The sequence below is a fragment of the Miscanthus floridulus genome, chromosome 19, assembly GCF_019320115.1.
Source record: "Miscanthus floridulus cultivar M001 chromosome 19, ASM1932011v1, whole genome shotgun sequence".
Lineage (NCBI taxonomy): Eukaryota > Viridiplantae > Streptophyta > Magnoliopsida > Poales > Poaceae > Miscanthus > Miscanthus floridulus.
Window position 1 is genome coordinate 5,431,023 of NC_089598.1, and position 15,323 is coordinate 5,446,345.

The 15,323-nt window shown below is 41.1% G+C and overlaps 1 pseudogene; it reads left to right on the plus strand.

Moving 5' to 3' along the window:
* The first annotated feature begins 5,061 nt into the window (after window positions 1-5,061).
* Window positions 5,062-6,752, plus strand: LOC136528423 (uncharacterized; annotated as a pseudogene).
* Window positions 6,753-15,323: the final 8,571 nt, after the last annotated feature.

Genomic DNA, 15,323 nt, shown 5'->3' on the forward strand with positions numbered 1-15,323 from the left:
CCACCCACCATAACTGGTTTGCATTGCATTGGTTGCAACCACATTGGGTGGCTGCTGGTGATGAAGTCATTTATATATAAGAAGGATGAGGAATCGTATTGGACGCAAGTGTCTCCTCCAATAATATATCATTATCATCTGGTTTAGTTAGGTTCTAAATATGTTAATTTGTGCAAGGTGAATCTGTATCTAATCCGTACTGCATAATATGTAATACGCTGTTAGATTTTCTTTCTACTCTGGACCTCGATCTAGTTGTGGTTTAATTAATGAGTAATGTGTCCAGCTAGCACACTTATATATATCCACAAGTATATATTGCATTGGCTAGCTGGTTAGTTTGATCAGAACATGAAGGACAAGTTTAGCTGGCTGATCCATGCAACATGGATTGAGATGTACGGCTAGCTCTATATATATGTGCAGCTGACCAACGAGATGCCTGACAGGACTTATTGAGGCTAGTGGCTGTTTCATAGGGCTGAAAAATTGGGCTGATTCTGACTGATAAGCTCAAGCGAACATGGCGCAGTGAAATTTACACTATATTTCTCCTCTTCTCCTTGCAGTTCAAACATTCAAAAGCTCTGGCATTCCTTTCTGATGAGCGTCCATTATTATTAGTCATCAAGGATGACAACAGCGGCATACTATAGGTGCATGGTAGAGGAAGCTTCCTTTACATATTGTATTATTATACACATGTATTATACTAATTCAAACATCAAAGTATTCAATTTTACCGCGCAACATATCGCCTTTATCTTAGAGAAAGTAGTGTGTTTGGTGAAACATTAACCAATTAAATGTGTCCTTCAGTTCCAAAATAATATGCATCTATGCCGCCAAATAAGTATATTATGAAAATATATTTTATGATGTATGCATCTAGTGATACTAATTTAGTATCATAGATATTGGTGCTCTTTTCTAGATATAAACTTAGTCAAACTTAAAAATACTTTGACTTAGGATAACTCTAAAAGTAGTTGATTAAATTTAGGATGAAGGGAGTACATTGATATGGGCAGAGAACAAGAGGCCCTCAAGCATTGTGATGTGCAGCTAAAAACCACCAGTGTACACTGCACAGTGCAGTCCTTGATATGAAACTGCTTGCAATAATGAATATCCTGCACAAGCATATACATACATGAAATGAATAGTACCAACTAATCATATTTTCGAACATATATATCACTATCCTGCAATCAATGTCCTGAGTACAACATATTCTTCTCCCTTACTTCTTATACTGTACATGCCTGCATTATACAGTGATGTACTTCACTAGCTCTTTCGATGGATACACGCACTTGATGAAGATTGTGACCAAAATATTCCTTTTTGCTTGTGGTTTTGTGGCCACTTCTCACAACGTACCAAACCGGTATGCATGTCCACAAGGATTCTAGGACCACAGGATCATTTCCAGTTGCACAACTAATCTTCTCATCAGCAAGGCTTTATTATTGTCCTAATTAAGCTGTCACATTTCATATACATGCGTGCATGCATATAAGCTATGCGATGGAGGGGTATGTATCATCAATTTGTCCACAAGATGGGTAAACACCATTTTTGAGCCCCCGCATTAACAATGAATCCAAAAGTCAAATTGCCATGTGTTGTGGGCAACAGTACACGCACATGGCTAGAATGTTCACTCCCATATATGTAATGTACACACACACATAGCCATGCAAAACAACTACTAAGCCCGTGTTCAGTTCCAAAAATAGTTCCAAAAAGTGCTACAGTACTCGTCACATCGAATCTTGCGATACGTGCATGGAGTACGTATTAAATGTAGACGAAAAAAAAACTAATTGCACAGTTTGGTTGGAAATCGCGAAACGAACGTTTTGAGCCTGATTAGTCCATGATTGAATACTATTTACCAAATAAAAACGAAAGTGCTACAGTACCCGAATTCCAACTTTCCCTCCGACTAAACACAGCCTAATAAGCAAGCAAGCCACACATGACCAAGATGTTGCAAAGTCAGCCGTGCACATATATGCTCAAGCACCACGCATTAATATTACATGTATACATTTATTCATTTATTTTCCAAAAAAATGAAGCTTGGGTGCTAGTCAATCTGCAGGTCATCATCATCACTTTGGGCAAAGCAGCAGCTAGCTAGCAGATAATTGAGATGATATACTAGCAGATAGCAGGGCCAGGTTGGGCCAAGCGGTGAGCACACATCCAGGGGTTTAGGTGGGCCCCACATGCATGGGGCTAGCTAGCCAGAGCCCCTACTGGTCAGGTGGGTCCCCTAATACAGGCCCTCCGAACCCCTCTAATGACCGTGTGGTGTGGCTTGGCTTTGGCTTTGGGTGTGTCATGTCATCTCATGCATGCCTCATGCATGTCTGTCTCGGTACGGTGTCTCCGGCTCCGGTCGTATCAGGGTGAGATGACCAACCTAAATTGCGTTTGCGTGCGTGTGACACACACAACTAACATATACAACACACGCTAATAATTAAGAAACAGGCAGGTAGTTCCTTGTTCTTTGCTCCTTGCTGGGGAGACGCGCGGCACGTACGTGTCAGGTCAGGTTGCATGAAACCTAATTCTCCTCTGCCCCCTGCACACGTGACAACCTCTCCGGCCCCTGTTCCATCCTAATTCACTGCTCACTTCACGCCCTAAACAACAATTAATTAGCAACCTAATAATAATTAAGGTACGTACCTGTGATTGGATACACAAATTATTTATTATTATTATTATTATTATTATTATTATTATTATTATTATTATTATTATTATTATTATTAAATGGAGTATCCGTTTATATACTGTACAACAGACTAATAATAGTATTTTTATATATAGGACGGAGGGAGTATTCCATTTTGCTATATATACATATCACTCTCTAGTACTATGCATGTATGCCTGTGTATATGTGATGGAAATGTGTTTGCTTCCTCGTTGAAGCTAGCTAGTAGTAACAGGTCAAATGATTAGCAGTAGTACGACAGGAATACATGCATGATATATACGGCCAAATAAACAAAATAGTCTAAGGATATGCTATAGTACACTAGTATACACATCACGTACGTACGGTATGCATGCTGAGTACATATATACATACGGTTGCCTCTGCCTGCAGGATGAAAACTAAATTAAGCTCCACCTTAATTTACTCCAATATATATGGACTGATTTAAATATATGTGCATCTAAATAAGCCCTAAAGTGGCAATGACGACCTGTATCGCGACGCAAGCGTTTGTGTTGTGTGGCCATTGGCAAAGACGTATTTCCTCAGTGGCTCAGTTCCTTGCTCTTGAATGCACAGCTCACTCTTTAGAAGTAACCAATTTGATTGAGTTTTTCAAAAAATAATATTTATGGAACTAAATAAGTATTAGTAGATTAACCTTTTTAGCTTGTAGCCAATTTCAAGTTTGATTAAGTCTATTTAAAAATAGTGTTTATGACACTAAATAAGTATTAGTAGATTAGCCATCGCTTGCAACCAATTTTAAGTTCGACTAAGCTTATTTAAAAACAATATTTATATGATACTAATAAGTATTAGTAGATTAATTATAGAATAAATACTTTTTATAGCACACAAATATAAATGTTGATATTTTTTTATATAAATCTAGATTTTATTAAACCAGATCCCTCTTAGATCAACTAATTTTTTTATAAGGTGTCATAGCTAGAGGGACCTAGCTAACAACTTTTTATAAGCTAGGTCGTTAAATAGCTTAAATTAGACTATAAGTTGTATTCAGATCAACTAGAGGTCCTTTTACCAACTAGCAACTTATTTCAGTTAATTTAAATAGGGCTTTAGTCAAATTTGATTTTTTTTTACTTCTTAAAGAACGTGAAGTGCATTTTTTTGGACGGGAAGTAACTATATATTATAGGTTATGGGTATGATTCGTTGACTGCTATTATCACAAGAAGCCACATCTCTGCGGGCTGGACAAAAAGGCTCAATTGGTTTGGTGGTTTGTTTTAAGGTCGGTCTCCACAAGAGTTTTACGAGAGTTTCATGGTATTAAACTGGTTGACATGTCATGAAATAGACGATAAGTTTCATGAGATTGCCTCTGGTGTGGTGGTGCACAACATGCATGATGCATGCATGCCGCACCACACCTACTTACGTACGTCGTATACGACGTAGCTCGTACGTGCACGTCGCTAGCTTAACAATAATGCATGGGGCATATCCGCATGCATATGTAGATGTATGCATTGTATTATATATGTACGTACTACGTAGACTCGTAGAGAGAGAGATGGCATCATCACATCACATCACAACGACGTAAGTATAGTACTAACTAGTATCTGTGCATGGGAAGCTAATAAGGAAGCTTCTTCTAGTCTATTTGATTAAATTTTGGGAGAATTTATATGATATACAAATATATATATTAGCTAGGAATGCAGCTAGCAGGCTGTTGCATGCGTAAGTACGTACATAAGCGGTGATGAGGACACGATGCCACTTGCACTGTGTGCTGTGCTGCTGCCAGGAAATGTAGTAACTAATAAAGTGGGAGTGCGTACGGAGCATAACAAACACAAGAAACACACAGTTGAATATCTAACTGATGGTGAGAGAAACTAGCTAGCTAGGTAGTACATGCTTAATAAGCAACAACAACAAAGCCTGAGCTAGTCTGCATGCATCGCATTGGCCCATTAACGACTACGTCTTAGACTAATACAAGCTCCTTCTAATCTCTCTCTGAGGTCAGCACAGAGAAATTAGAGAGGGAGTGAGAGAGAGAGAGAGAGGAAGCTGCGGCGTCTCCTGCACACAAGCAAAGACTTCTTGCTTTTGGCCGGCCGGCACCACATCCACGTATGTAGTAGTAGCTTCCTTGCTCAGCAGCCATGCATGCTTCTATCCTATCATGTGTGTATACAGGCACTACCACTAGTATTATGCTTTTGCTGCCATGCACGCCACCTCCGTACCCTAGCTTATCTCGCTAACAAACCTCTATAAAACCCTCCTGCCATCCACCCCAACGAACCACACAAGACCTTCGTTGCATTCCTTACTCTCCTCCTCTCTTAGCTTCTTCCTTATCGTCATCGTCATCCTCTCTCCAAGTCCAAAGCCAAGCAAGGTCGATCGTCGAAGCAAGCAAGCAATACAATGGGGAGGTCACCGTGCTGCGACCAGGACGCGGGGGTGAAGAAAGGCCCGTGGACGCCGGAGGAGGACAAGCTGCTCGTCGACTACATAAATGAGCACGGGCACGGGAGCTGGCGCCGCCTGCCCAAGCTCGCCGGCCTCAACCGCTGCGGCAAGAGCTGCCGCCTCCGCTGGACCAACTACCTCCGCCCGGACATCAAGCGCGGGCAGGTTCACCGACGACGAGGAGAAGCTCATCATCCACCTCCACTCCCTCCTCGGCAACAAGTGGTCCTCCATCGCCACCAAGCTCCCCGGCCGCACCGACAACGAGATCAAGAACTACTGGAACACGCACCTCCGCAAGAAGCTGCTGAACATGGGGATCGACCCCGTCACGCACCAGCGACGCACCGACCTTAACCTCCTCGCCGCCGGCGGATTCACCAACCTCCTCGCCGCAGCCAACCTCGCGGCCGCCGCTGGTGGTCACGGTCACGGTGGTGGTGGTCCGGCAGCTGCTGGTGGTCCACTCGCTGCAGCCGCCGCCGCGCATGCTAGCTGGGACATCAACGCGCTCAGGCTCCAGGCCGACGCCGCCAAGTACCAGCTCCTAGAGGGCCTCGTCCGCGTCCTAACCGCCCCCGCCGCGCCTACCGTCGACCTCATGACCCTCCTCGCCGCCGCCAATGGAGGAGGGGCGGTCAGCGGTGGCCACCAGCTGCTCAGCGGCGTCGACCAGCAGAGCACCACCACCGCCAGCAGGGTCGTCCAGCAGTACGACGGCATGCTCAGCCTGCCGGCGTTGACCAGCGTGCCGGCCGTCACGCAGGGCATGTCGTCGGCCATGTCCTCCGCCTACTCCCTCTACGGGCTCGCCTGGGACGGGCTCAGCTCCACGGAGCTCGGCCACAGGGCCACCACCGGGAGCAACATCACTGCTGCCGCGATGCCGCCACCTTCGGCACCGGCAGCCGAGGGGTGTAATGCCGGCAACGGCGTCGGCACGTCGTCGACCCCATCCCCGTGCGAGGAGACGCCGGCGTCGAGCCCGTTCGACGGCCTGGAGAGCCTCACCTTGGATTTTGACCCCAACAGTGACAGTTGGAGAGAATTGCTAGAGTGAGTATAGCCATAGCACTATAGCAGCTAGCATACCATGCCATGCATCAACTTTATTATTTACTTATATATATTTTTCTACCTAGTAGGATTAAAATTTCTATCTATACAAGTATTAATATGTATGTAAATTATATATATATCCTCACTAAAATTTGTAGCTACATACAAGTATATATATATATATATATATATATATATATATATATATATATATATATATGGCTACTACTAGCTAGCTAGGAATAGGATTAAAAAAATAGCTTATTAAATAGTAACATGCATGTATATAGTATATACTGTTTATTTGCTTGTAATTGCCTCTGATCTCACCATGTATTTTTCTTTCTCTTTGTCTTTTGGTGCATGTGCAGGCAAATGTCATGGTTGAACAACCCCAATGATCAGCTGTGAGAAGAAATGACACATATCTTTCATATATAGGAGTAAGATGAAGAACTGATGAAAAGTTGAAAAGATGGATTGATATATGATGGAGAAACCGTTTCTTTGCATTGGATTGGTTGTTGCACACTTCTTTGAAGATGTGAAGTTTGTCTGTTGATAGGATATAAAAGGTGGTTTGGCCCACTTTATTTTAGCTATGTACAAAGAACCAACGACAAAAATACATACATGTATACATATATGCTCACCTAAGCGATTTCAATTTGTTTTTTAGTTTTGTGCTTTTGTTTTGCCTTGCAAGGAGGGCACACACACATATATACTTGTAATGATTAGCTTGTGACATATATATATATAAACTAAACGAGGTTTTCTTTTCCACACACCCGAGTGTGACTATTTCATATGTTATATATGTACTTGGTTGACACGCCATTTGCTACTAGTGTTACTTGCGAAATGAATCTAAGTTGAGGCCGGTCGTGACAGTGTTTGACAAAAACTAGGTGCTAATTAATTGGTTGTGTCTATAATTCTGCTGTAGGTGTCCTTTCCAAATTGACCCCTTTTGTTCCATTATACTGGAGATGGACCATGTCAATCATATCAGCCTATATATATGCTGTATATCCGTGACAAAGACTACATATATAAATGTCTACTGAATTCGATAGTCCAACTTACTAATTATACCATAGTTTGGAATGTTAATTGTCTGAAATATAAGGATGACGTACGTATGTACTAGACAAGAACAAGTCAAGAGTTTTATTTCTTAATTGAAATATAAAAACAGTATTTTATTCTCTTTTGCAATTACTAGGAAAATATCAGTGCTTTAATTATTCAGCAAGATACAACAACGTGAAGTTTTTTTTGTAGTCATCACTAAGTATACTCCCTCCATTTCAAATTACATACATATTAGTGGTGTGTTCTAAGTCAGACATTTCTATCTGCTTTGACTATCAATTTTATGAAATCCATGTACTTTCATAACATGTGAATTGTATATTATGAAACTATTTCTCATAGTGAATCTAAAAACATAAATAATATTATGTTGTTAACCTATACAAAAAAAAATTAAGTTCATGGTTAAAGATTTGAATGTTTGATTTAGGATAAAGCTAGCTAATACGTACAACATGCATGTAATTAATTTAAAATGGAGGGAGTCTATGGTGATTACATTTTGTGCATAAATAGATATATATGTGTGTTCTTGATTGAATAGTACCTCGACCCAGTATCAAGTCAATAGAGAACCAACAGTCACGTCGGCAAGCATGTCCTGCTGCACGTACCTCAGATAGGCCTCCCCCTGAGCTAGCTGTGCATGCCATGCATGCATATGTAGCTTCTTTCCCTGACCCTTGAGTCTTTTCAAAACGAGGGAGGTTACTTGTTTGAGTAGAATTGACTATAGCATGCAGACACATCACTAACCTGCAGGGTACATAATTAACATGTGTAAACGGTATAAGATTAAAAAATGAGTTAGTTGAGGTTGGAGAAGGACGGCCGGGGGTAGCTTGTCTCAGTGGAGAAACTACGTGATGAGAAAGTTACTACACTAGTACACTATATTAATTACCCCCAATAACGTTCTAGAACTCCAAACTGCATGCTTGATTTTTATTTTTTACTGACCGGCCGGCCCAAATAAACTAGCTAGCTAGGTTGTTAATAGTACATGTGGCACTCATCAACATTTGACCAAGCTCAAATATATATAATTAGGTTAGCTAATGCAAGTTGTTCCATGTTCATCAAATTCACAAATTTAGAGATGAAGATGATAACTTATGTCTGTTCAAATTTAAAGATGCAAGCATGCTTTACAGAAAGCAAGCAAAAAAACTATAAAGGAGACCCACAAAGCACATGCATGTCTCCGGTATGCCTGGGGTGTTTTTGTTTGCTTGTGCATGGATTCTTCTTGTACAGATTCCTTTTTGGAATGAGAAAACTCGAAGTGGAATATCATCATCAGCTAGCTATGAGTGTACTTTTAGTTAAAACGGCAGCAGCTAACTGTATAGTGATGGCTGCTACCTCCATCCATCTATCATCGGGTCCAAAAGAAAGAAAGAAAAAAGAAAGAAAAAAAGGAAAGAAAGAAGTGGGAAAAAAAAAACCTTGACGATGATATGTTATTTTCTGTGCCCCAGCTGGGGAGAGAAGTCGTAGAATTAGTTAGCCAGTAGGTAGGCCTCATTTCCCCACACCACAAGCCATTGACTGTCCAGCTTTCTGCGCTACTTGCATTTGCGATGCGACTCTTCACTCTTCTCAAAGTAAAGCTTCCATGGAATCCCCTTTTAGCAGCCCCTGTCCTATCCTGTGCATGCTTATGCAATCCGTTTTGACACCAAAATTAAAGCTTGTTGCAAGCAGTTGCTGCTTTGCCATTGACAAAGTAATGATCACACAGCTAAACCTAACGGCGGCCGGCCCTTCAATTCAGTTCGGTCGTCGATGAGCTTAATTATATATGGCATTAATTTGACAAGTAATGAACTAATAATGCCTGCAGAATATATTTTTTTGGTATATATATCCTCATACTTATAGATTTTGTTAAGAAAATTGAGTCATCTACATATATATTACCCAAAAACTGCATGTAAATGTAATACTATTCTCTACATATTTCTACTAGGGATTAGTTTAGCTTATTTCCAATTGCATGTGAAAATTTACTTATTGTTCACTATTAGTATGCATGTCATGTGATGATGTGTCAAGAAAATAAAATTTCTCCCTCTCGCTGTCTAATAATCATGTCATACTTTGACATATGTCAGGGACAAACAGACCACGTACGATTAATTGTTGAACGGCTAGAGCTCAGGTTCCGTCTCCTGTTTGGCTATTTTGGCAAGTCGGTCTACAGTGACTTGCATGGTTTGCTTACATCAGTATTTCAAAACAAATACATGTTTGTAGACTTGGCTTACTTGTAGGACTGTGCCTGTCTGAGAACGTACCAACTGCACTGCTACTAGTCGTCTAGTCCTAGCTAGTACTTTGTAAGGAAGGAAGGATAAGAGTATGGAAAAGATCCAACATCGATCTATATATCTTTTGCCTATCCTTCCTTAGCTAGGTCACTTGTATTAGCTAGGATAGGAGGATATATAACTACTGCTTATCTGACCATATATAGAGGGTAAGGGTAGTAAGTTAATTAAAGAGGAGACAAGAGAGAGATACTGCATATGGATGCAGATTACAGAAGAAGGCTCTTGTTATTTCAGACATGAATTCAGTCCACTATCACAGCATCCAGATGGAGCAATCTATCTATCTCTGACAATGCAAGCAAAGGCCAACATTAGGGGTGCAGTTGGAGATATATCTATCAGATACTACACCAGGTGATGATGCCCTGGCATCAAGCTAATAAAGGTGGTAGCTTTAACACATGTTTGTTATGTATCTCTTCAGGGGGTTACTTTTCTCCTGAAAAATTGACCTTTATATATATATATGTATGTGCTTCAGATAAAGGGTACATGCATAGGGAAGCAGCAAAGTTGCTACGTTAGATAGACGAAGTTTCCAAGTCACCTGATAAAAAGATGCATGTCTCAGGAATATAAAGAATTCTTGGCAAAGCATTCATGCATGTGCCACCTCTGCAATCCTGTCCACAAGTATTTGTACATGGTGACATCAACAGATTTACCTACCCGGCGAAAAAAGAATTATGTACTAGTGCACAAGAGAACTCATACATGATGGCTACGGTGGTGCATGGTCAGCTTGACTACAATGTGTCAAACTGAGACTGCTTCTACGTAGAATGCAAATTGAATTCATGGTTGAAATTATGCAGCTTTCGAAATGAGATGAGAGAAAAAGGGAAACTGATCTGATTCCTACTACTTGCGAGGAAACAGCGCGCCTGTGTGACATAGGATAACCAACCATACAAGTTAGATTTCATTTTGACCAACCAATTGTCAAATCCAGCCATCCGTCCGTCCTTCAAAATGAGAAACTAGCTAGCTGCTCTCTGCATGTGGCCCTCAAAAGGTTCCAAAATGTCATGGATTGCTTCTGTCACTGCAGATTCTCACTCTGCGGCTTTCGTCGTTCGTTTCAGAGAAAATTACCTACAGCCATGATTTGTTTAGCATAAGAAGCAAACTTTCCTTTGGCTCCATCTACTTAATTACTCTGACAGTAGACTTGGATTGTATTGACTTGTCGATGTTCTCTGATGAGTAAGGAAACGTAGCTAAATTGGTTTGGCTGTTTCATCAGAACCTAACAAGGCAGTACACCAGAGTACCTGTACATAACCATATAGTAGTACATAATATTGTTAACTAGCAAGTCACAAACTAATCGTTTGACCGAAAAACATACAGTGTTGAAGTTATCTAGCGTTCGTCAATTCACAACCTGCAACTGCTCCTCAGAAATCTACAGGAAGATGAATATGTGTACACACACCATATACATATGCAAATGTAGCAAAAGATATATAATACATAAAGTCAACAAGTGGTCTTTTTCAGGAAACTTAATTACACCTCAACAATGAGACAAATCTTCACCTGTTACCTGGAGACTGAGAATTCACCATGATATGAGTGTTCAAGAGGATAACATTCAGGAAGCGATGGAGCTGAGAATGAAGAAAAAGCCTTGCCCCACAAGGGATGGCAAGATATTTAGTAGGTAAACCATGGACCTAGAAAGGAACAACCACATACCTACCTTTCGCAAGAATAATGGTGTGTTCCAATCTAAAGCCCCCTCGGCCTCGCTCTCAGTCTGCTGCTTATTGCATCATCAGCCAAGAAAAAAGGACCTGCTGTAGCAAATCAAATGTCATGACACTGTCACAACTACTATTGAAAAATAATGATAACTCTTATTCTTGTTCTATCCAACAAAAGGTGGTATATACTGCACGCTACGCTAACACATCTCACAATTATTATACCATCTTTATTTCCATATATAAGCCCAGCAAAGCTAGCTAGCTGCTGGTTATGCGGGGCCTATTATTAACAACTTAAAAACTGCAAAATAAGGGGTTAGGGATTGGTTTGGGTTGCGCTATATCCATCAAAATAAAGACGTAGCATGCAATAATTCTGGATTTGGCGAATTAATTAAGTCGTCCATGGTTTAATAATGAACCGTGTCAACTTACCATAACAACAACTCAGCTCATATTGATATATAAGTTCTCTTGTATATATGATAAAGCGTAAATATGGTGTACTATATGAATGAAATATATTCATTATAACTTTAAACATATACTAGCTAGCTCCTTTTCTATTCAATGAGTTAAAATTAATTGTTGGGAGTGACTATTTATTCCTGTCATCATTTCCATCCACATTATTGTCCTATATATTGGAGTGAAAATACACAGACACCCCTCTCATTTGTAGTATTAGAATAAGAACAGAATTATCTAGAGAACGAAGTACTAGCTAGATAGCAACTATATAGAGAGCTTGCATCGACACGCAGCTTCCTTACAGCTTGCTAGTGTTGCAAAATAATCACATCGGCCATGATATAATCCCCGTAATAAGGTATTTTTTTATCATAGTCGCTAGAGAATGAAATTATTTAAACAAAAGGTGTTTTAGCTCGGCACGGTAAATAAAATGGATTAGGTAAGTAGCCAGGTCCCAGGGGGATGGTGATGGTGATCAACGTGCGTAAGACACCCCCTCTCATCACCCTGATCAAAATTCAAAAAGGTGTTTTAATTTGACCGTCCTTCACTTCATGTGGTTGTATAAGTAAGTAGTAGCTAGCTACCACTGCGCCAGATTTGCACATCACTGCCGGCATTATCACTGCCGGATTTGTGAGAACCAGCAGTGATGTATCTTCATTGCCGGTTATGAGCTTGAAAATGAAAAAATGATTGGGGCTGGGCTAAAACCGACAGTGAATGACCACATCACTGCCGGTTTGTGGCTTGAACCGGCAGTATTTTGGCGGCCACTCATCACTGCCGGTTTAAGCCAAGAGCCGACAGTGATTAGGCTCTATCACTATCGGTTCTAGCCAAGAACCGACGGTGATAAGCCTACAACACAAAAAGGCTGCAGCCGTCCTCTCCTTCCTCCTCTCTTCCATCCCAAGAACAGAGGCGCGCGTTTGAACCCTTCCCTCCATTGTTGCGGCTGCTCTTCACCATGAAGCTAGTGCTTGGATTTTGAAGAATGGCTTGATCTTTTTGCTTTAAGGTTAATAACAAACATCCACTTCTTTGATTTTGTTGCTTAATTAGCTTCGTTTTGATGGCTACGTTGCTTGATTCGCATTCTAGTTCTTTCTCCATTCTAGAGAGCACTTTTCCAATTGAACATTTGTGCAAGGCTCAAATTGTGGTGAATCCATCATCCAAACGGTTGGTGCCTATGAACACATTTAAATTCCTAGCTAATTATTCCATGGTGGTCAAGATCATCATTGTTAGTATGTGATGTTATAATTAGTTCTTAGAAGTAGAGTAGAATAGATGTTCTTTATTATTGTGCAATAATTGTTTTTTACTACGATTTTCAATTTACAGGGCTGGGGCTATCAATTTCAATTTTCCAATAATTAGTGTACAAGAATGTTTTCCAAAAATGGTACTTTCGAGCTACAATTGTTGTTCATGAAGCTCGATTTCTTATCAATTCTTTGTAATTACTGTCTCAGTATTTTTTGTGCAGAGATGGATCGAGAGTGGATGCATCTGTCCCGAACGGACAAGCGGTACATGCATGGCGTCAGCCAGTTTATCACCGATGCCAAAACACATGCTGGGAATGAGAATCATGTCTTCTGTCCATGGAAAGATTACAAGAATCATAGAAACTTTTGTCAAATTGAGTCTATACGATCGCACTTGATTACCAGGGGTTCATGCCAAACTATACGATATGGACTATGCATGGCGAGGTTGGTGTGAATGTTCTACAGGAAAACGATGATGATGTGGACATGCCTGACGTAGCCATCCACGATGCTAACGAGGAACCCGGTGTCAATACGGAACCTATGGCCACAGTTAATAATGTGTTTAGGAACACGCTAGCTGACGACACCGAGGATAACGATGACATTTCTCAGCTGCTACGTAATGTAGAGACCGGATGTCTTAGTGAAAGACAGCTGAGAAAGCTAAAGAAAATAAGACAAGATGGCAAAACACCATTGTATAGGGATTATCCAATGAGCAAATCGGAAGCCAACATCGTGCTGTTAGAGTTCAAATCGACAAACGGATTGAGCTATAAAGGCTTCGATCAGTTGTTAGGTATAATAAGGAAAATGCTCCTAGAAAAAAATGAGTTACCAGAAAAGACATACTTGGCCAAGCAAATGATCTGCCCCATCGGCCTCGAGGTTGAAAAAATCCACGCGTGTTCCAATGATTGCATATTGTACCGTGGAGAAAAATACAAAGACTTAGACAAGTGCCCCAAATGTGAAGATCCATGGTACAAGGAAGGGTTGTCAGATGAGGGTACCAAGACCAAAAGAGGTCCTGTAAAGGTCGTTTGGTATTTTCCTATAGCTCCCCGGGTGCATAGGCTATTTGCATGTGCAAAGTCAGCCAAGCTATTGCACTGGCATGACGAAGAGCGTAAGAAAGATATAATGATGAGGCACCCCGCCGATGGACATGACTGGAGGACTATCAATACTATGTTCTATAAGGACATCGGTGGAGAGGTAAGGCACCTTTGGTTTGCTTTGAGCATAGATGGGATGAATCCTTTCGACCAGGTTAGAAGCAATCATAGCACCTGGCCAGTGACGCTCTATATATACAACCTTCCACCTTGGGTCTATATGAAGCGATCGTACATCCAGATGCCACTACTGATCTAAGGGCCAAGACAACTTGGGAACGACATCGATGTGTTTCTAGAACCAGTGATCGATGAACTAGTGGAGATGTTTGAAAAGGGTGTGCTGGATGTTTGGGATGAGTACAAAAAGGAACATGTCACGATCAAGGGAGTACTTATCGCTACAATCATCGACCTGCCAGGTCGAGGTTCGTTGTCCGGAGAGAAGACAAAAGGCTATACTGGATGTGTCGAGTGCTTGGACGACACCGATGCGGTAAATCTGCCAAATAACTCAAAGATAGTTTATATGGGACACCATAGGTTCCTACCTAAGAATCACTCTTACCGTAGGAACAGAAAAGATTTCAATGGTACTATTGAGAAACGCTTAGCTCTAAAATATCGAGACAGGCCTGTGATACTTCGAGAACTCAACAAACTGGAGGTTGTCCTTGGGAAGGGGGACAATGCAGTAGCAGCACATGATGGGAGCGTTTGGAAGAAAAAATATGTATTCTGGAAACTACCTTACTGGCCATTTCTGAGTGTACGCCATTGTCTTGATCCCATGCACATCACTAAAAATGTGTGCGCTAACACCCTTAACACCTTGATGGACATCGGGGGGACATCGAAGGATTCACTAGCCACACGCCTAGACATGCAACACTTGGGAATCAGGAAGGAGCTGCATCCCATGGAGCTAGAGAATGGCCAGTTCGAACTTCCGGATGCGTCATGGACATTGAAGAAGGAAGAAAAGTGTGCACTTATTTCTTTCTTCAATGAACTCAAAGTCCCGACGGGCTACTGTGTGA